Source organism: Dermacentor andersoni, chromosome 8, assembly GCF_023375885.2.
Source record: "Dermacentor andersoni chromosome 8, qqDerAnde1_hic_scaffold, whole genome shotgun sequence".
Classification (NCBI taxonomy): Eukaryota; Metazoa; Arthropoda; class Arachnida; order Ixodida; family Ixodidae; genus Dermacentor; species Dermacentor andersoni.
In genome coordinates this window covers 121,591,146-121,614,320 of record NC_092821.1, presented here as the reverse complement: position 1 = coordinate 121,614,320, position 23,175 = coordinate 121,591,146, and the positions used below count along the sequence as shown (strand labels likewise).

At 47.9% G+C, this 23,175-nt stretch overlaps 2 non-coding genes across 2 annotated transcripts; both read right to left on the bottom strand.

The window, feature by feature from the left end:
- Positions 1-16,948: 16,948 nt before the first annotated feature.
- Positions 16,949-17,022, bottom strand: TRNAI-AAU (transfer RNA isoleucine (anticodon AAU)). The gene has a single exon. It is a non-coding gene; the product is annotated as a tRNA-Ile (tRNA).
- A 5,408-nt stretch (positions 17,023-22,430) lies between these two features.
- Positions 22,431-22,504, bottom strand: TRNAI-AAU (transfer RNA isoleucine (anticodon AAU)). The gene has a single exon. It is a non-coding gene; the product is annotated as a tRNA-Ile (tRNA).
- Positions 22,505-23,175: the final 671 nt, after the last annotated feature.

The following is a 23,175-nucleotide window of genomic DNA, read 5'->3' as shown; positions in this document are numbered from 1 at the left end:
CGGCTCGACTAAGTTTTTCAAGATGGCGCTTGACGCAAAGTGCCTCGAGCGGCCGGTCGCCCGGCAATTTTCCATCTATTGGCGAAGTTCCTTCACGCTCGGAAAAACACCTTAAAAATAAATAAATTATGGGGTTTTACCTACCAAAACCATGATCTGATTACGAGGCACGCCGTAATGGGGAACTCCGGAAATTTGGACTACCTGGGGCTTTTGAACGTGCTCCTAAAATCTAAGTGCGCAGGTGTTTTCGCATTTCGCCCCCATCGAAACGCGGCCGCCGTGGCGAGGATTCGATCTCGCGCGACCTCGTGTTTAGAAGCCCAGCACTATAGCCCCTAAACAACCACAGCGAGCAAAAACACTTTTATGTGGCGCGTATTCAGCAACAGAAAGCTGTATCGGGAGTTTATGATGTTCCTCCACAATTTTCTCATTCGCGCTGCTAATCTGACTATAATATTTGAGAAGTTAATTAATTAAGTATAATTATGTAATTAGGCGGACGGCAAACAACAATCTGAGATTCTCCAAGCGACGGCAAACAACATTACCTTGGTTCTGTCCACCTACGTGACATTTGCATATTTCAAAATATTGGTTCACGATAGTTGGGACACACCGTATAGTCACAACCGTAAGACGCCAACACACGTACATCTTCGTCTGTTGGCATCTTATGATTGTGGCTAACAAAAATCGGCTGTAAGTATATATATATATATATATATATATATATATATATATATATATATATATATATATACAGACGCATAGGATACTCACATCGCAAGAGCTGTAACCGTTCGTTGCAGAACACTATATAATTTGATTAATATGATTCATGACCATTTTCTACCAAACCACGTATGCTTCGCATTGATACTAACTGGAGTCGAGTCGGCTTAATAGATTTTCTTTTTCTGGATGCTATTCTTCTAAGTGTCCCTTCAAGATAAAATACGCAGCAGTTGGAAGTTGTCATTCATCCTCGTCGTGTCACCTTTTTTCATGCGACTTCCTTAGACGTTCGTGCTTTACACAAAAACGAGAGGAAGAAAATGAAAATAAAAGGAATTAAGCGTCCCGTCGTCGACGTTTGACTCCGTGTTTTCGCCGAGTCGTGCCATTTCATTGAGTGGCGCGTCGAAACTTCCTTAGAAGTGCGAAACGATTCGCGTGTGCGAAATCGCTGTACTACATGCGCGCATGCGACATGCAGACGGCAGGCATTCTGCATGGCTATATGAATGTGGCCGCAGTAATTTGTTTGCTTCCACGCGTACTTGCATACACGTGGCCTTTCTCGCAAAAGAGCACAGTGGGCGGCGAATGTACGCGCGTGATCGACCCACGTGTTTTGTCGAATCGCGGGCTTGTCAAGTATATCCCTGACCGAAACGCGAAACCTTTTGCCTTCGCGCCGTGGCCTGATAGACTTGCCCGCGCGCCATGCTTTTCGATGTCGTCATCGTGTAAACTATGAAGACGGTTTCGCGAAATCGCGGACTTCCGATCCACGTAACCTGCGCAGAGTGAAAAGCGCATTCAGGAAACGAAGGATGGATGGATGGATGGATGTTATGAGCGTCCCCTTTGGAACGGGGCGGTGGGTTGCGCCACCAAGCTCTTGCTACTATGTTGCTACTATAGCCAGTCAAAGTAGATGAGCGCTGGCGGCAAGGCCGGGTTTAGTCCTCTGCGGCGTAAGCGTAATAAGAAAGAATTCAGTTGAGTACAAAATTCACGTGCAAGATGGGACTACGTTGTGAAACAAACAAATCACGCGGCTTGTTAATTCTACTCAGACAGCATCGAGGTGTGATGACTTCACAAACGTGACGAGTACTTTTCAGCGAAAAATGAAACAGAAATACCCTACGGCATTATGAAGCAACTATTAGCAAATTCTCGCCCAGAACTACCTATTTTATAAACACATTTCCCCCAAAACCACAATATCTAAGATGCCCTCGGGCGAAAAGAATAAAACTGTTAAAGAAGCACTTGCTTGGTACCATTGCGCTAAGAGACAGCGTGATTTATACCCTTTACAAATGAGACAGGGTGAAATCCTCGCTGCTCAAAAGGATCAACAAGAGTTATGCATGAAGCAACTAGCGACAGTTAAACATGTGCGAAGCCACGCATAAAATTGATATAAAACATGAAGTGCGCGAAACCGGGCCACATAAAACCAGCAATTTCCGTTTTTGCAAACTTCAGTAGCTTTAACATACAACACAATGCGCTCGTGCAGTCGTGCTGCCTAGCTAGCGCAACGCGGTAAAGAAGCGGAAAACAATGTAAGCAGCGAACGACATTCCGAACTTTAGCGAAATGCCTTTAAACCTCATGCTGCACTGCAGACGAACTTCGTCGCGTGCGCGTCTAACTATGATCGAGTGGAAAAAAACAGCGACGCGACAAAGGAAAGGATGAGAACAAGAAATTTCCCGCCGAAGCGACGATCCATTGCTACCGTTGCTCCCGCTGATGAGGCTTTGCGGGGAATGATTAGAACGGTATCGCCGGTACGTTTTCGCCGGTATTTGAGCCCCCCACTCTGCAACAATTCTTCTTCGACATTCCTTGAAGCTTCGGCCACCCCACACATGCGAAGGGTGTTGCCTATCTTGCTCTGAAAACGTTAATAAGACAGAGAAGCGCGACACGACAAACTACGGCGCGCAGCTGGCTCCTCTCCCGTGTGTTCTGCGCAAGGCCACCACCAGTGGCGCGTCCATCGGCGCGCACTACGCGTATAGTCACGCCATATCGCTCGCAGTGCTCGTGGCGGCAGCGGGAGGAAGAACTCTGCCTTCCCTCCGCAATATATACTTGTGCGGTCGAAGTGGAATTAACTATAGGCCTGAGAAGACGCCGTCAGAACCCACGACGTCACGCCGTCGAAAATCCGTGACGTCACCGCGATCTGGTGGGGGTCAAGGCGACGTATACGCCACCATTTGTCTTTCGTTCGTTCGTCCTTCCTGGCTTGCCGATTAACGCCTGTCCCCACGGTAAAAAGCATGAGGTAAATGCGTGAGCGCGAGCACGCTAAGAGCATGAGAAAAACAATGTCTTTCTCAGCAGTTCGTCCCACCTCTTTTTCCATATCGGGTACGTTTCTAGCCATTTCCGGGGGCCAACCCCGAAGATTGTGCAGTCCAAAAATGTGCGCCGATATGTGCTACTGGGCATGTAGGTATATGTCCCTGGGGCCGCTTGGGTCGCCGAAGCGACCCCCGACGAAGCCGTCGTTGGGTATCGAATGTGAGCCAAGAGAAGGCACACGAATGGAAGACGGATCCCGCTATATATAGCTGCCGGTGATGTCATTGGTTTCGACAACGTCGGCTTCTGGCCTAGATTCGCTCATCCCTAAAGAAGGATTCCGTTGTGCCACAGATTCAACCTGTGGGAGGATTCGGGAACGATTTACGCGCGCCAAAATGGTCCTAATTGGTGGCGACCAAATCCACGCCCCAGCGACCGAAGAAACGCGTATTTATATATCGTGCGCGATTTAACGCATCAGACAATTGATGATTGTCGAACGTAGAACGGTATATACTGGCACGGTGAATACACGCGTCAATAACATCCCTAACCAGCGTCTTGCGACTTGAGCGAAATAAGTAGGCTGTTGAAAGTCTAGTATGGAGAAATAAAACAGCATCAAGTGTTACCTTTTGTAACCCGTGCAGAGAAGAATCTTCAACGAAGGAGGATTCAAACGGAAGGCAAATGAAGTGAGATACGGCGCTGCAGTATAGCGTGCGTATATGGAAACGGATGTGTAACATCGCGGAAGCAAAGAAATCGCGAGACTAATTGCCATACAGACAAATGTGCAAGGCCAGCACCACCCCTTGCAAGCGGGAGAAACAAGTTATCGCGTCGCATTATCGCGTCGCACCCACAGTGCCGGACAAAAGCTGGCGAAGATCCCGTGGAGTATCTAAATATTCTTTCGCGCGCAGTGGAGAACTTGAAGTGCATAAACCAATTGGGCAGGTGAAAAACGCATTGCAAACTGTTGCTCCCGCAAAAAAAGAAGGGGGGCGGGGTATTTCCACAGCTCTTCCACGCCAGGCCTCAACTTCCTGCCAAAGTTTTGTACCCCACACTGACCAGTGTAAGGTATTTGTTGCGAAATTGATCAAGGGGTACGCAGGTAACGCACAGGCACCGGTATCCCAGCGAATATACCGGCAAACAGCGGCGCAGTCACAGCTGCCCACTGACCAAACCAGAATCCTCGCAACTTACCGTAATTCACAAACGCACCTGTGGCTGAACAAAACGGTTGCGTTAGGTACATGTTACTTGTTCGACACGTTTCTCATGTTCGCCTATAAACGCGACATGGTCGGCGTAAGCGACTACTTTGACTGATGAAGTGCCGTATTCAAAGCCGCGGCCACCGTATTCTGCGAAATGACACTGAGGTACAAAGTTCTACATAAACAGCGAAAAGTAGGGGGTCAAAGTTGAAACCCTCACGGAGGAGCGAATATACAGACAGAAGCCGAGAAAGTGCATTTACAATTAATCGAAATTTTAATCGTCTCGTTTAGCATTCGTACTTTGAGAATGACAGCAAAGAGATTATTTACAGGAGAGCTTGTAAAACAGCATAACCTGGACTATACACAGAAGCGATGAGTTCTGCAGTATGTGTAAGGGAGCTTGCAAGCTTATGACACGGAACGTTACAAGGGTGCACTTATTCGGCCCCGTGAAGAGCGATTCCTTCGCGAGCGACCGAAGTTTTGACGGCGCCATGAAACACGGACGCAAAGGTCCGCCATTACACAGTTCGTGCATCGGCTGCCGTTACCCCGTAAGTACAGTGTTGTGGCTATAGTGAATTAAGCACCCCACCCCCCATCACTGTAGTCAGTTCCTTAGCGGCAAACGAAAGACGCGTGCGTCTATTTGTCGTACAAAAATCCCTCACGTGACCTGATCCTAGGTGCCTAGGGACAGCATCATTTAGGGATTTTCGAGAAGGCGCGATGCTGGCGCCGAGCGACGCCGTGGCGTGTTCGTCCTCGGCGTGATCGTTCTCTGGGCCGCGCGTTGTTCAACATTGCTCATGTAATCGTGCGTGCGTTGCTTGTGTGTTGGTTGTAGGTTCTGTGTTACTTGGCGGAAAGCCGTGAGTAGTGGCGGTGCGGCAATGCGGCTTTGGCCTCGATGAGGTCTGGCACTACAGAATCTGCGTTGTGTGACACGTGCTTTCTTGAGAACCCGGCGGTGGTGACAATTGAAATATCGAAGTGGTCTAGCGCCTCGGCAGCGAAGTTCTGCGAACCGCGATGTGGCGTCGCCGTGTCCGACTTTGCTTAACGGACATCGAGGGATGTGCTGCTCGCTGCAAGTCATGTAAATGCAACTGCGTCGACCGCCCATTGTTCAGCGCTGAATGTGTGTTTGGTGTGCTGTGCTTGAAACGATTGATGCAGCCGTGCAGCGGGGGTGGCGGAGGAGCAGAGTGGCTTAGGGTTTGCGCGTTCACATACATGTGCTCCCGTCTTGGTCTCATTAACGGCTGTCGCGGGATTGTGGTGTGCTAGCTCCTTGCCTAGTATGAAGTTTACGACGCTAACACACAGCATGTTCACGTTTTTCCGCGCTATATGTCATTTGCATGACGGCCGAGTTGAAAACGAGACATATAGTGGTCTTTGCGTTTGTGTGTTGTAAATTACTTTCTATTGTGGAAGTTCTGGGAGTCTTATTACGCAAGGAGTGCGAACGTAAACATAAACACATATGTGTGTCTGCAATTTTGAATTACCCATAATACCCTTTACAACTGATAAGTGGGCTACACGGCCTGTGTGAATTAGCTACCGTATATTGCGACGCTCTTCCGTGTGGTAGACTGATGCATGGTGCGCGTTTACTTCTTGCTGTTGTAAAAACCACTTGTTTATTCACTCAATACAAATGTACGGCTTCTTCGCCGCAGTACATTTTAGTTACGCGGTGAAGCATACTAAAAGTGGGAGGGGGCCGCTATCAGCCAGCATAGTATGTCCACTTAGGTGACCTGAGAGGCGGTGGCTGCGCAAGTGTATAATTGAAGAAGTCTTATTATGTCCAGTGACAGTGGCCCCTTTTCACTTTTAGTATGCTTCACTGCAGTACATTGCTTAGGCTTCACCGCGAAATAATAGTGTATTGCGAGAAAGATAATCGTAAAAAGCCTAATTATGCAACGTTTCTTTTGTAGCTTGCTACACCGCAATACAGGGGTGTAAATAAGCATCGTGCAGTAAAGCATACTAAGAATGGAAAGGGCACATAGGTTTACACTGTGCTCATTACTTTCAATTGTGACATAATTTGCAAGTGCATCTGTGCTCGTGGTAAGCTTCATTGACAATTCTTTGTACATTACAAATTAATATTGCAATGAAGCTTACTAAAGCACATTCGCCATTATGGTACGTGTTATTCACCTTCAATGCAGGAGCACAATGCGGATTCTTGCCCCTGCTTTTGGCTGGACTGCACATGCTCTTTGAGAATTGATTCATTGTTCATATGCGCACTGGTACTTTACTCTAAACTGGAGGGCTCAAGTTGATATGAAAGCACAACTTTTATTAAGGGGACAAGATGTTGCCAAGATGGTTGCAGCACAGCTTTTTTTCTTTCTTCCAGGCACCTTTTCTACTTGAAGCTTCCATTGCAGTGTTTTGAACATCATTGAACCAGCACATAGTGTATATAAATATTGGACACTGATTGGGAACATCACCTAAGTTCATGCCTATATATAGTAAAAAGATGTAGCACGACCAGACAAAATAAAAGAAGGGGGTGGGCTGTAGCAATACTAAGTGTTAAATGGTGCTTTATCCTTTCCCTTGAGTTTTCTGTTTTTGTGCTTTTTATGAATCCTCCGCAGTAACCATGCGAGTGCTGAGCTTGAGCTTGTTGGTTTCAAGTCTCATGGTTGTTACTAACAGAACAGTGTCAAACGAACAAGGGCTTGGAGGCATCCATTCACCTTGCTTGCCTCATGGTGCTGCTTCATAAGCACCGTGAGCATCCAGGCCAACTAGGAAGGGAGGTTTGTTGCAATTGCTCCTGAACTTTATTGCCACCAAACCAACAGTGCTCTCAATGACAGCTTTTGGACAGTAGAATGCTTGCACCCAGCAAAGTCTTAAGAAGGAAGCATTCAGGATGTGCAAAATAGGCTTTTGAAGCTGGCAGCATTACTGAAGGGGCTTTGCCCATCTGCCCTCTTTATGGATACACAAAGATGATTTCCTCTTTAAGAGGGATTGTTTCAGAGGTCATTACATGGCAACAGTGTTGGGTGTTTAGTAGCTTGTCTTTGCCCACTGTTAATAACCTGTTCCTTCTCCAGTGCCCCTGTGAAGTGCCTACTTTTTGGACACAATGTGCTCTCCATGCATTCATGCATTTTTAGCTTGTAAAGACGTCTATTACCCCTTGCCTCAAGCTGGTCTTTGCTGATGTCACCCAAGAAGGCATTGGGGAGTATGGCAATGTACGCTTACAAAACACAGTCGATACCAGTGAAACTAAATTAATGGAGCTGCTGTTCTTTTTTTGTCCACTCCATCCTTGTTAGTTACAATGAGCAATGTCCGAACAGAAGGCATATGTAGTTGGTCGTGCATAGCCTGCGCACTAAGACTTGTTGGCATGTTATGACCTTAGCACAGTGTTTATATGTAAAAACCTTCTGATGTGTTGATGACTTCCTTCTCTTTATTATACTTTGCCTGGTGGAGCCAGCAAGTGGGTCAACCAGATGTTCAACAGGCTTCCCACTAGTTTTCCCAGAGTCTCCTTACCAGGGTGCTGCTCATAGATATCTGTTTTCTTGACCTTGCACTGCACTTCAACCATGGCCACACTTGCTAAACCTATAGCATGCGATCAAAAAAGTGCTATACATCATGTTGCTCCAAACTCGCAACATGTGCTACAAGGCCTTGTGGAACACCCTCATTTATTTACGCCCTCATCATACTGTATGAAGCTTCGCATGATAAGTGCGACAATTAACATCTGCTGGTTTTTCAGCGTTATTCCTGTCCAGCTTGCTGAAAGCTATCCTGAGTGTTTCAAAAAGCAAACGACCGCTGCTAGACAAGAAGTGCTTAAAACAAGGGTCGCTATAACCACATATGTCACACGAAATGAAGGCCACCGAATATACAAGCGGTTTACTTCATATCCGACAAGCTTGGTTCTCCCTTTGCTAGTGAGTGAACTCAACTTGCCCCGAATACATGGCCTGTGACAAACTATGTGCCAGATGCTGTGTCCCCTGCAAAGCTGAAGATGTGTATGAGATCCCGACACCCTGCAGCGGCTTCTACACTGGGCAAACAGGCTACTATAAAAACGACTGCCTTTACTAATATGCTAGTAACATGAAAACGGGCAGAAATTTGGCTATTCATTGGACCCAACTGCAGGTGCAAGCCACCCTTCCACCGGATGTGTATTGTTCACAGAAACTGGAGCTATAGAAATGCAGATAAAAACAATGATGGTTGAAAGTAGTAGAGCTGCACTATATTCTGCACAAGCAGTGCTATCTGCAGCGCTGGTACCTTATAGCCACAATTCATGGCTGGACCACCATGCAAAGGCACTATTCTTGAATTATTAACTTCTATTATATTTATGGTGGCCATATATTGCAATTATATATCATCCACATTGTGTGCAATATGGTTAAATGTCAATTATGATAGCCATTCCTAATCTGAAATGCAACAAAAGAGCAAATATAGGCAACAAATTGCAATTCAAAGAGACAAAAGGCAACCAGTGCACAGGATAAGTGACAGACTTCCTTTTATTGAAAAAGAAACGTGGCATGTGTCATGCCACCACCAGTGGGTAGCAATCTTTCAAGCTTGGGTGACAGAGGCAAAACTTAGCAAAATGCTACAATCACGCTGTAAAACGGCCTTGGACACAAAAAACCGATATCATATTGTACAGAATGAAAGGGCAAGACTTCATCTAAGAACAGTCTATGGCACCACATACTTGAAATGGTGTAAAAAATGTTGACATGCCCTACCCATAAAGAAAAAGCAACAAACACAGAAAACATGCCTTAAAATGCAATGTGCAGAGTCTGAAACCAAGAAAAAACAACCCGAAAAAGGTTTCGCTAAGTCTTTCAATGATTAAAATTGTCAAACTGTATCATCACTTCTTAGTGAACCTGCACAGCTGAAAAGGAAGGAAGGAAAGCTCAATAGCAGGGCTGCAGAAAATGTCACCGAATAAATATACTTTGCTTACCAACGATACCTGTGGTTTAGTTGTGGTCTGTATATAAACTAATTGTGTATAAACTTTTCTTGTTTAGAATGGCTGAGCGGATAGGGAAAAAATGACCATAAGAGCACCAGGTGTATGCATAGTCTACGCACAAAAAGCCACTGCTTTCTTACTTCTTTTTTCTCTGTATGACTATTCATCGGAGTATTTAGGTGCCTTATTAGCACTGCTAACATCCCACTGCAAAACACAAAATTGGGCAAGTTGTGGCATAAAGAAAATTGCAGTTTCACTCATAATGTGAAACAATGATGCAGTAGCTGGTGAAATATGCACAGGAAGCTTAGTTCATGCAGTGTTTGCTGAAGTGTTGTGAACACTTGCCAATGCAAGTCGGTAATCTCCTTAAAAAAGTAAAATAAGTAAGAGTCCTATTTATTTGTGGGAGTTGTGCCTCAGTGTTGAAGTGGAAAGACTCGGCTTTTCTTCCTCCTCTTTCATATCCGGACTTAGCCACTGATCTACACCAAAACAACCCTTTAGCTTCTTACTGCTGAATTCGTTTTGGTTTTCTCAAATCTATATTTGGGCTACGCATTGCTATGTCTCGCGCTTTGCTTGAGGAAAACAAGACACCAACAGCTCCATCCAGTAAATCTGAGAAGCCAAGCACTAGAAGAAGATTAATGAAGCAGATGCACCCAATCATTGTCATCACATGCAAGAAGAAAACTTAACATAGGACTGCCTTCACAAGTGGGAAGGTGATGTGCAAGAACTTGAAGGTGTGGATGCCAGCTCTATATACAGTATGCAGACATTGAGCAGGTGTTAGCCAATCTAGGCACCTGTTGGCTAGATCACGCTCTCCAGGATCAGTATTCACCACGACTGTACCTTCAGCAGAGTGGCTGAAATGTAGAATTGTGGACTGCCACTCTTTTGATCGTATGTTTAAATCCTCGCAGCACAATGAGAACATTATTTGCAATACTCTAGCAAGAAATTCGGGAATTCCAGTGACAACACCAGTAGACATCAGAACAACCAGGGGAGTTAGCCCATAGCAGCTATTGCTGTAAAAAATAAGACTGGCATAAGCACAAGAATTGAGATGGGCATACCACATGCCTTTGTTCTGGTAGTGGTCCACTACTTTGGTGCTACAGTTAATGATCTCCACTGTCACTGGACATAATAAGAGTTCTTAAATTATACACTCGCGCACCCGCCGCCTCTCAGGTCACCTAAGTGGACATACTATGCTGGCTGATAACGGCCCCCTCCCACTTCTAGTATGCTTCACCGCGTAACTAAGCTGTACTGCGGCGAAGAAGCCGTACATTTGTATTGAGTGAATAAACAAATGGTTTTTACAACAGTACAGAAATAAACGCGCACCATGCATCAGTCTACCACACGAAAGAGCGTCGCAACATACGGTAGCTGATTCACACAGGCCGTGTAGCCCACTTATCAGTCGTAAAGGGTATTATGGGTAATTCAAAATTTCAGACACACATATGTGTTTATGTTTACGTTCGCACTCCTTGCGTAATAAGACTCTCAGAACTTCCACAATAGAAAGTAATTTACAACACACAAGCGCAAAGACCACTATATGTCTCGTTTTCAACTCGGCCGTCATGCAAAAGACATATTGCGCGGAAAAACGTGAGCATGCTGTGTGTTAGCGTCGTAAACTTCATACTAGGCAAGGAGCTAGCACGCCACAATCCCGCGTCAGCCGCTAATGAGACCAAGACGGGAGCACATGTCTGTGAACGCGCAAACCCTAAGCCACTCTGCTCCTCCGCCACCCCCGCTGCACGGCTGCGCCACTCGTTTCAAGCACAGCACACCAAACACACATTCAGCGCTGAACAGTGGGCGGTCGACGCAGTTGCATTTACATGACTTGCAGCGAGCAGCACATCCCTCGATGTCCGTTAAGCAAAGTCGGACACGGCGACGCCACATCGCGGTTCGCAGAACTTCGCTGCCGAGGCGCTAGGCCACTTCGATATTTCAATTGTCACCACCGCCGGGTTCTCAAGAAAGCACGGGTCACACAACGCAGATTATGTAGTGCCAGAGCTCATCGAGGCCAAAGCCGCATTGCCGCACCGCCACTACTCACGGCTTTCCGCCAAGTAACACAGAACCTACAACCAACACACAAGCAACACACGCACGATTACATGAGCAATGTTGAACAACGCGCGGTCCAGAGAACGATCACGCCGAGGACGAACACGCCACGGCGTCGCTCGGCGCCAGCATCGCGCCTTCTCAAAAATCCCTAAACGATGCTATCCCTAGGCACCTAGGATCAGGTCACGTGAGGGATTTTTGTACGACAATTAGACGCACGCACGAAAGACGTCACACTAGAGGCTTTTAGCGTGTCCGGTATTCGGGCAAGCGCGGGCGGTTTTCCGGTTTAGCGGGGGCGTCAACGTGAGCGGCCAGATTGGTGGCGCCAGCTGGTGGCGCAAAGCTCAACCACACAAACACAGAGCTAATTACTATATTCTGCTTAGCTGCTGGCGTAAATTTTCGACAGTGGCGTAATCGTTTTCACAATTACGCCGCTGCCAAAAATTTACACGAGTGGCGAAGCAGGATATGGTGAGTTACTGCAGTTTTAGCTATGCGTTTGTCTGGTTGAGCTCTACAACACCAGGCGGCTTCACCGCTCACGTTTACGCCCCGACCATCCGGTAATCCGCCCAAACCGCTCCCGTTTACCGGAATAGCGTACAAGCTAAATGTCTCTACTGACTCAACATCGGCGCTCATTCGAGAAAAAGAAAAATCTCCAGCGTTCAGCTTCTCGGCTGATGTTCGCGCGTTCTTTCTTTTTTTTTCTTTCTTGCGCTATAGCAATTAACGGGGCGCCGTAGGCGCATTCGTGCCGTCGCCGCTGGCGCCGTTGCTGTCGTGGTCTCACGTGACCGACGCGCATGCGCGGCTGCGGCGCCTCAGGAGTCCAGACACGCACAGTACACGTGTTTGGGTCGCGCACCATCAAGCCTCAATCGGCTCTGCCGGAGCCGAGGCCATGCATGCGGAAGCGAATACCGTCATCAGCGACAGCAAGCAGGCCATCGGCAATTTCGTCCGTGGTAGAATTTGCAAACAGGCGTACCATGTCCTCACACGACGCCCCCTAAGCGGCTTGAAAACCCTCGTGTGGACCCCCGCTCACGCGGCTGTGCCCGGCAACGCGTCGGCTCACAGTTTGGCTCGAGATCTCGCGCGCCGAGCCTCGTCCGCGGATGCGGACGGCGTGAATGAGGAGGAGAGACACGAGGAACCCTGCGAGACCTATTATGAAATAGCTCATCGGTATCGCTTGAGGCGTCGCGCGCTTCCACCACCGGCCAAGCAACTCGACAAAACGCAAGCGGTCGCGTTTCGGCGACTTCAGACAAATACATACCCACACCCAAAATACATTAACAAAATCACAGGGGGCAGGGAAAGCGACAAATGTAGGCTATGTTCAGAAACAGGAACACTAACACACATAATGTGGGAATGCACCTCGCTCCCGTTCTCTCATCCCCCCGTCAGCAGCGAGACTGACTGGACAGCCTGGCTCAGTTCCGGGGACGTCGACCGACAACTTGAACTGGTGGACTGGGCGGAAAAGGCCAAGCAGGCCCAGGGCCTTACTTGAGCCCTAACCCTCAGCCACGTCCCTCTTTACCCTTCCCCCTTTCAATAAAATTTATCACCACCACCACCGAGGCACGTCTTCTGCTCGTATGAGCAGAGCGCGCGCACGTTCTTGCTGAGCTGCTGCGTGCGTGCCATGCACTGCAATACAGTTTACGCCCTTAAAAGTGAAAGGAGGGCGTAAATCTGTCTATAACTCACACCCTTGCACCCAAAATAATTTACACCGTCATAGCTGAAAAATGTGTAACTGTGTCTATAACTCAAGCTCTTAATCCAAAAAAGGTGTAAGGGTAGGAGTTATAGACATATTTACACCCTTTTTATTGTTAAGGGTGTAAATTATTTTATAGCGTAGGCAGTAGAACGCTTCGGACACGTTCCGCTACGAAGCTGGCTGAGCGCAGCGTGCCTCTACATAGTTTCTATGTCGTTTTACAGCCAAGCCACGAGAGTGCGATGCTGGCGTCACTGGAAGGCGCGCTTGTTAAATAAGCGAAATCAACACAGCTCATGCAGCCACTAGCGGGCGTGCAATACGCGTACGTTAGTTAGACGATTGGAGAACTTTATCCCTGCACCCTCCCCCCCCGTACTCGTTGTTTTTCAAGCGAAGCTTGTATTGGCTCACGAGTTTCGGTGGCGTTGTGGTCACACACAAAAACACAGTTGCTCCCAGAGCAGAGCAGCTATGTGAAAGGGCGGTTTGATGAGTTGACAGCTGCGCCGGAACCGGAGCGTGAGTCATTAGCAAGGATTTCAGCTGCATAGGCGCGCGCTCACGCCATGCGCGCGACCGATCAGGGCCGTTTCGCTTCCACCGGGGAGGGAAAGGACCGGAAAGGGATTCGCGCACGCTGCGCCGGCTTCGTTTCCGTTCAGTTAATTCTGAGAAAACGAATAGGACGGCCACGCATTGTGCGTTCTCCCGAGGAACTGGCAGCCTTCGACGAGCGGCGGCGAGAGCTTGCCCGTGAAAAGGCTCGCCGTCGGCGCACCGATCCAGCCGTTAGAGCCGACCGAGCCCAGACGCTCCTACAGCAACGAGAAGATCCCTAGATTAGGGAGCGGGAGGCCGAGGCAATCCGGCACCTTTACCTGTGGGTCACTTAACAGCGACGAAGGTCAGGTGCACGCAGGACAAGCTTCGCTTACCCCCATTTTCCGCTAGGGGAAAGGCTGGTAATTTTTCACTGTGCTTTTTTGTTATTACCCGCCAACGGGGTCATCAAACCGTGCCTCGAGGCGCCCAAAGAGAAAGATGAAGAACGATTGTTTTATTTCTAACTTATTCGATTCTTGACCACATGAAGGCAACAGATAACGAAGCCAAGTCAAGCGTACGCGGAGGCCGCATTTAGATTGGCTCGAAATGCGAAAACACCCGTGTATTAGACTTAGGCGCGCGTTAACGAACCCCTGGTGGTCCAAATTTCCGTAGTCCCACACTACGGCGTGCCTCATAACCGGATCGTGGTTTTGGCACCCAAAACACCATAATTTAATTTAACAGATTTTAAAGCCAAGCGCAGAGGTAGTTCGTAGTTTTTTAATTCAAATACAGAAATGATAAGCTGAAGGTAAATGAAATCGGACGAAAGAAAAACAATTTACCGCCGGTGGCTGTTTTTTTTTCGTCCGCTATATTTCCCTTAAGCTTATCAATTCTACCAGTTAAATTAAGGCTACAACTAAATTACCGATGATGAATAAATTGAGGTCACTGACCAAGTCAAGGTGAAAATAACACAGAGACGTTTCGGGACCCGTACGGTTTCCTTGATCACACTCTAAATTACCCTGTGCTTTCCTTGGCTTTATTATCTGTTGGCTCCACAAGGTTCTGATTTTTAAAAATGTCCCCCCCCCCCCCCCCGGTTTTTCTTTCTTCTCGTTGATTCGATTCCTGGTCATTTCCCTGTAGTGGGTACGAACCAAACATATGGGGGCAAGCCTAGGAACCATCATTAAGAGTTGGCTACGTTGCACACCGGTCGCAGAACAGTCAGGGCCCGCTTCGTCGCCGTCAATTACAGCTCTTAAGAAGAACGTAACTGTCGGCTCGCCGCATCAGCAACGGCGTATACATAACCGTATAATGACATCATGGTCGTCGCTACAGCCGGCCTTCGTAGTCGAGACCACTGAGAGCGGCGAATGCAGAAACTCTCGCGTCAACCCACCGATAACAGGACGTCGCTGGGGCTCGACCACAGCGGTGAAGACGAAGCAGGTGAACTTACCGGATGACCTCGGTGCGGTCGCTGTCCAGAGGGCCGCATTCGTACTACCTAACGACGACTGCTGTAAATATGTTCCGCGGAGAACTGTACAGCGCCTACTTGGAGACTACCCGTACGACTGCCCTCATCGACCAAGGGGACACCTTCGTCCCACCGCATACTTCGACCCGATCCTGGCCGGCAGCCAAAAGGATGCCGTGGCGCGGCCTTTTATTCTCGCCGCCGAAACCTGCAAGTCATTTGCCGAGAGCTGTACCGTTTGCAGCTGGACCATCTGGCGACTGCTTCGTCGTCGACGAAGAGAGGAGGCAGTGTCCTCGACGCTTTCTTTTGCGCGGCCTGGTATACGTGGACGTCGACGAGGTCGTGCCGAAAGGCGAGGTTGTTTGGCTCCACTTCCACGTGTTCCGGCCGCCACTGCAGTCCCCGATGTATACACTCCTCGCCCCGGAAGACACGTGCTGTGGTTTTTCAATGCTTCGGGAGTTCCCTTCCCCGTGGATAATGAAGAAAGCGACGAAGAAGGCAACATCCGTGATCCTTTCTAACTGGCCTAACATAATTACGTGTCCTAACGTTTCCGCTGTTCCCGAACGTCGTCTTCGTCGATGAATCCCGTGGTAACACCTACGACTCGTTCGATTTCGCCACTATATGTCTCCGCTATATGAACATGCCGTGGAGAGTTGTCTACTAAGAGGGGAACATATTCGACCCAGTTTATACTCGGCCACGTATGAGGAGAACAGAGAACTTGGGTTTGTGCGCAGGACGGCTGCCGTCACCGTGCTCCAAAAACTCTCGATCGTTGATTGGACTTCGCGAACACTTTTGACGAATAAACATTTATCGACGCGAGAGTGGAGATCTGTCTTCTGGACGGGGTTTGCGTAACACACTGACCAAATGGCCAAAAGGTAATTAAGGAAGAGCGAGGTAATTAAAATGCCATCGCCGTAACACCGCGCCCACGTGGTTGGCGCTTTAAAGACGCCCAACGATTCGTTTTTGACGGAGCGTCTCAATTTCATTTGGAGTTTACTTGCCGGATCATGAGCGACGGACAGTGTTGGCTCAGGGACCGCATAGCTTGGACGTGTTCTAGAGTAAAGCGGTCTGTGCCATTACAAATGTACGTTGCTCTACGACGAGGTCGAGAAAATTTCTGTACGGGGCAGAAACTTGGAGGTTAACAAAGAAGATCGAGAGCAAGTTAAGCGCCGCGGAATGGAACGAAAATGTGTTAGGCGTAACGTTAAGAGACGGGAAGAGAGTGGTGTTGATCAGAGAGCAAACGGGGATAGCCGATATTCTAGTTGACATTAAGATTAAAAAAAAAAATGTAGCTGGACAGGCGGTGTAATGCGTAGAGCAGATAACCAGTGGACCATTAGAGTTACGAAATAAAGGGAAGGGAAGCGCGGTCGACGACGGCAGAGAGTAAGGTGGGTTGATGAAATGAGGAAATTTGCAGGTACAATTTGGAACTAGCACAAGACAAGGGTAATTGGAGATCGCTGTAAGAGACTTTCGTCCTGCAGGCATTCTGGAATGAGGGCGCCTCTCCAAAGCTGCATTCACCCAATAAGAATGTTTATTCTCTCTCTCTCTCTCTCTCTCTCTCCTGCAGGGAACATAAAGAAACAAACAGGATGCTGATGACCAAAATACTCACTCAACCAAACAGCTTCGAGGAAATTAAAAAATAAAAAGAAGCGTGGCCTGCGCAGGGATCGAACCTACGACCTTCGCGTTATTAGCACGACGCTCTAACCGACTGAGCTAACAGGCCAGACGAGCGCAGGGCACCGGGTTGCATTTCTAACCGCTTTGCTTGTTACGTGGGTAAAGCCGCGCTTCCTTATTTTTATTTTACGAACTCTTCGCTGTAACGAACAAATAATTCTGATGTGGACACAAAGGTTTCAGATAATCTTACTTGTGAGCACGCTGCGTATTGCGTGCGTATCTCTGGCTAATTTCATTTATCTGTGGAGTTTTACGCGCCAAAACTACGTCATTATTATGAAGCACCAGTGAAGCACGAAGCAGTGGGACACTGGATTATATTTCACCACCTGGGTTTCCTTAACCTACACTTAACTCCAGAGAGCAGTGCCTAAATCTAATTACGTGAGCTTGACCACTCAATGCGAAGCATCCTTTGCCTTATTCCAGGCTCATTGCGGTAGGTAAGTTTCCGTCTCGCCTTATTTCAGGCCTCCTTGAGTGAGTGAGTGAGTGAGTGAGTGAGTGAGTGAGTGAGTGAGTGAGTGAGTGAGTGAGTGAGTGAGTGAGTGAGTGAGTGAGTGAGTGAGTGAGTGAGTGAGTGAGTGAGTGAGCGAGCGAACGAGCTAGTGAGTGAGTGAGTGCAAGCTTTATTGAAGATATCCTGCGACTTGGGCGGGGTGGGGCCACCAGCAGCCAGCCTATAGGCGACGGCCTCGAATCCTTGGACACGTCCGGCTTCCTCGGCGTGCCGGACGGACCCATAGTTCATCGGCGAGGTCGTGGCCGAGCACCTCCCAACACGCCCCTCGGTTCGAGGCTGCCATATCTACCTACCCCGTTCGTCGGGGACTCCTGCTGCTCGCCACCGGTGCATGCCCACAGCACGTGCTGCAGCGTCGCTCTGGCTCCGCACGCTTTACAATCGTCGGACGAATGAAGGTCGGGGCAGCAGAGGTGAAGAATCGCCGGGTTCAGATACGTACACCCGTGAGCAAAAGTATACGGACCACGGGCTCGCCGTAGAAACAGAATTTATTCCTAATTAGCGCGCGCAAACGGACACTGACGACTGCTCTAAAAAATTGATAATGCCAAGTTTGGACTGCAGTAATTTCAAGCTGCATTTCACAGACAGAGGAGATAATGAGTTTTATCGCGCAATCCTTGGTCCGTGTACTTTTGCTTACGGGTGTACGTGTGTGGCTGCAGTTGCTTTCCATGGCAACCGCCTGTTTCTTGTTTAGTTTGGCGTGCAGTGGCGGGCACTTGCATCTGTTCACCATTGGCACCAGGAGGGGCGCTTCAACGGCGCGACTAGGGCAGATCACGTGGGAAGTGGGAAACCGGCAATCAACTATTGAATACTGTCTGATGACAGAAGGAATTCATGATAAGTTGAGAGAAATGGTCATTGACGAAGAAGGGTAAGAAGGAATTCATGATAAGTTGAGAGAAATGGTCATTGACGAGGAAGGGTATAACAGTATAGGGAGTGACCATGGATAAACATATCATTTTGAAAATGGGGAAAAAGAGCAAGGAGTGCGAAATGGCCAGTCCAAATTTGAACGCTGAACAAATAACAAATATAGTCGCAAGATTCGACGAAGAATTTGGCAAATGGTCAAGAGTGGGAATATAGTGAGCTTTTAAGCGTAGTAACGACAGAAATACGGACAAAGAAACAACATGTTCGTTTGAAAGGAAAAACGAAACCGGTGGAGCAGGGAGTGTTGGGGTCTCCGTGCTGGCGCCCGTTATTGCGAATGGGTCGCAAGCCCCAAGGGTAGCGTTGGCCTGGCGGCCTGGGGCACTGGAAGCATCCGAAGGTCCCGGCAAAGCATGAGAAGACTGGTAACAGAACAACTTGTTTATTCTAACATAGCAAAAGAGCGGCCGGTCAGGTCGACCGAAGTGGAGAGACGGGAGAGCACGTAACTCAACAGTACAAATCGGAGTCTCTCTCCTGGCGTCCGGGGGCAGCTGCTCTTATACTCTCGGCGTCGCGGGCCAGAAGGAAGGTCACGGGATGAGCCCACGCGACGGCGGAGCATGAGCCCACGACGGCGCGCACGGTCGAGCCCAGAGACATGGTGAGCCGAGTGTAGTGACGCATCGCCAACCCGCCGACGGACAGACCTGCTGGCTCCTCACTTGGGGAGCTCCGCTCCCCGGCTGCCGCGCTTTGACAAGCGTGGGCACACACACACACACGCACATACGAAGACACGTGGCACTGAAACACGCCTGGACACGCTTGGCGGGGAGGCGTCGCGGCGGCGTCGAACGGGCCAAAATGTCCGCCGCTTTGAACGAAGCCCCGGCGTCCGTTGCATCCGCGCCGGCATTACCGCGCGTTGTAGGCGAAACGTAACAGGAGGTACGAGAAGGAAGGAAGGAAGGAAAACTTTATGTGGTCCTGCAAGTAGTGATAATTAATCACTAAGCGGGCCGCTCCCACGTTGGGACCGGAAGGCCAAGCCTCACGGCCACATCGTGAGCCTGCTGGACAGCCCAGAATTGTTCATCCAGGTCCGGGCTGCGAAGTGCAGCCTCCCACCTGGACGCATCCTTGATCGCCGAGTCTTCAATTCTTTCGCAAGACCAGAGCATGTACGAGAAGCGATCGCCGAATTACAGAAAGCATCCCGAGAGCACAGGCAGGCAAAGAAGGCGCAGTTTCCGCAGGATGAAGTAGCCAGTAAATGGGAAATATACCGGGAGAAAAAGTATATCGTTCAATACTGGTGCAAGCAAAGATAAAAGGTGAAACTGAACGTTCGTTGTCAGAAATACGTGAGAAAAAGAAGGCCGCACCTAGAATATTTTGGAACCACAAAAAATTATTAGGAAGGAAGTCAACAACAATACAATAACATATCCTAGATGAAGATGAAAACAAACTGGAAGGGAAAGCGGCATTAAATTACATTCGAAAAATAACAGCCGAATATTTCCAAAGCAATGACGAGGTTGTATTTGAAGAAGAAAAAAAGAGAATGGAAGAGAACCAGGTGGAAAAAGGAGCTGGTGCTGAGAAATTTCAACTGGAAGAAAGCCGAAGAGAAAATTCCCAAGCGCACAGCCACAGGGCTAGACGAGGTTCGCGTTAGGCAGATTAATGAACTAGGACCAAAAAGTAAGGAAACTCTGGTGAAAGCAGTGGAAAAAACTTTAATAGATAGACGACTACCAGACAGTTGGCGACAAAGTAGAATGAAATTAATTTATAAGGGTAAGGGGCAGAAAGATAGAATTCACTCGTATAGACCGTTGACCATTACATCGGTAATATACAGGCTAGCAATGCAGGCAATCAAATTAAAGCTGCAAGCATGGGCAGAGAATAATGGCATTTTGGGAGAACTTCAGAATGGCTTCAGAATAGATAGGCGTTTGAATGATAACTTATTTGTTCTTACTCAGTGTATTGAAATATCAAGAGTAGAAAGCAGACCGTTATATGTGGCCTTTTGAGACATTACAGGAGCGTATGACAACGTAGACCGCAACATTTTGTGGGATATTCTGGAAGGGGAAGGCTTAGGTGGCGATTGTCTACAGCATTTGAGAGCGAGCTACCTAGAAAATACCGTTTGCGTTTAATGGGAAGGGATGAGAAGCGAGGAGAAAGTTCGATCCTATCAAGGGACTGAGGCAGGAGTGCCCTTTATCCTCGCTGCTGTTTATGATGTACACGGATAGGATGGAGAGGGCTCTAGAAGGAAGTAATATCGGGTTTAATCTCTTATACAAACAGGCGGGTACAGTAGTAGAGCAGCAGCTTCCAGGCTTATTTTATGCGGACGACATTGTGTTGCTAGCTAACAAGCAAGGTGATACGCATTGTCTGGTTATAATATCTGTGGACAGGAAGGCGATAATGTCGCTCTGAAATATAGCGTTAGAAATTCAGGTGTTATGGTATTCAACGAAAACAGTGAACAGACAGTGTCAATCCAGCGACAGCAAATACCTCGGGTGAAAGAATATAAATACCTTGGCATACGGATAAACGAAGACTATAGATATCTGGAAACAGAGGAAAAACAGAGAAATGCGGCCACAATGAAACACAGAGCGCTTTCGGGATACAATAGGTACCAGGTGCTTTGGGGGGCACGTGGAAAGATGTAATGGTTCCAGGACTTACATTTGGAAACGCGGTTGTTTGCTTGAAGTCAGGGGTACAATCAGGACTCGACGGGAACCAAAGGTCAGTGGGTCGCCTCGCAATGGACGCTCACGGGAAGACTACAAATGAAGCTGTGCAGGGTAATATGAGCTGGACTATACAGATTTGAAGTGAGGGAAGCTCACAGTAAAATTGGTTATGAAGAGCTACTCTGGAATATGGAAGAAAGTAATTAGGCTGGGAGTGTGTTGAGGTATCTGTACAGGAAAAAACATTGGCTCACAGTGGAGGAAATAAAACAAAAAAACTAGGAAGCTTACCAGCAAGTATGCGGCCTGTAGGGTGGACAACACAGCAACAAGAAACGTCCAGCGTAAAGTCAGGGAGGCTGAAAAATCTCATGGGTGGCGGCAATGGAAAAGAAACCTGCCATGAGTAAGTACTTAAGAGGAAAGAAACAAAATCAGGAAAGAAACAATGTATGATAACTCGAAGGGAAGCTCATTACTTTTCGAGGCGAGATCAGGATGCCTTAGAACACGCCGGCCTAAGCTCGCGCGCAGCGGCGCGCTAGAGGCTGACGCGGCCATGTGGCTCGCCAAGTTCGAACCCGCGGGGGTCTGTACTTCCGTGAGACCCTAGGACCCCATAAACTAGAGTTCTGCAACGATTCGTTTCAACTTTCTAGTGCAAACATGTGCCACAATATTTGTGACTAAGGTGTTATTCGTGTAATTAATTAGTCAGTTAACTGATTAACCTTTTCTTGCAAGTGACCTGCGCCTGGGCGGATAATTAATGTATAGTGACGTGACGTAAATTTTGTTAACTGTTTAAAAAAAAGAAGTGTTTGAATTAAAACAAAATAAAGGACTGCATACAACTTCTAACCGCACATATGCGCCAGGCGGGCTGCGTATGCGCATCGATACCGTGACAGCACGACTACGACGTCGCCACTGTATAGTTTCCAGATCGCAATAGAATGTCATCTTGTAAAGGGCTCTTAACGCAAGAAAAAGCTTAATTTTATATTAGGCGCAAAAGCAGCTGAACGTTCAATCGCGCACATTCTAACTTGGGTCCGAAAATAATGACGGTAGGAAATGTGGAAGGTTTTCGTTTCATTTAAAACAGAAAAGTGAAATAAAAGAAGATAAGTGGTGTTGGCAAGACGTCGGCCTATAACCATGATCAGTATTTGTGGAGGATGTCAACAGCAACGGTTTACCTGTTCAGAAAATATAGCGTCACATTAAGTGCCCACCAATCAATCACTCAACCAATCAGCTTCGTAAAGGAAGTGCACATACAAGCTGAAAAAAAAAAAAAAGTGGCCTGCGCAGGGATCGAACCTACGACCTTCGCGTTATTAGCACGACGCTCTAACCGACTGAGCTAGCAGGCCAGGCGAACGCAAGTGGCAAACTTGTGTTCCTAACCGCTTTGCTGGTTACCTGGGCAAAGTCGAGTTTTTTTCGTTATTATTCTTTTACGAACTCTTCGCTGTAACGAACACATGATTCTGATGTGCACACTAAAGAAGAAATCAGGTCAAATTAGAGTACGGGTTGGAGCGCAATTTTCTCAGCGTACTTCTTGTACCACACTTGTCCCAGTACATATGCTGCACCAACCCAGCACGATGACGTTATTTTGCCGCCTGTTACTAACATACGACTCCCACAGAGAAGCACGTTTGTCATAGCACTAGACGTGGAATATTTCTAGTACTACCAAGACGGCAGTTTCTTTAGAATTACTTGAAGCTTTAAATGATACTGAATACTTCAGGCACATGCAACTCCGGCTTTTCGCTAGACGTACAGTCAAAAGACCGCAAAAGATGCGCTTAGAGAATGGTCTGCGAGAGTAATAGGTAATAGCCCCTGGCCGCGCCCTCAAGGAAATGGCCCAGACGATCGAAGTACAAACAATTTCCTGCCTCCATGTTGCAAAGGGAGTCACAGACCGACGGTCATTGCGTTCAAAGGTTATTATCTATTTGCTTTTTTATCCAAGAACAGTGTGGCAGCGCGACTATCAAAACTTCATGCGCTAATTAACCGACAGGTGGTC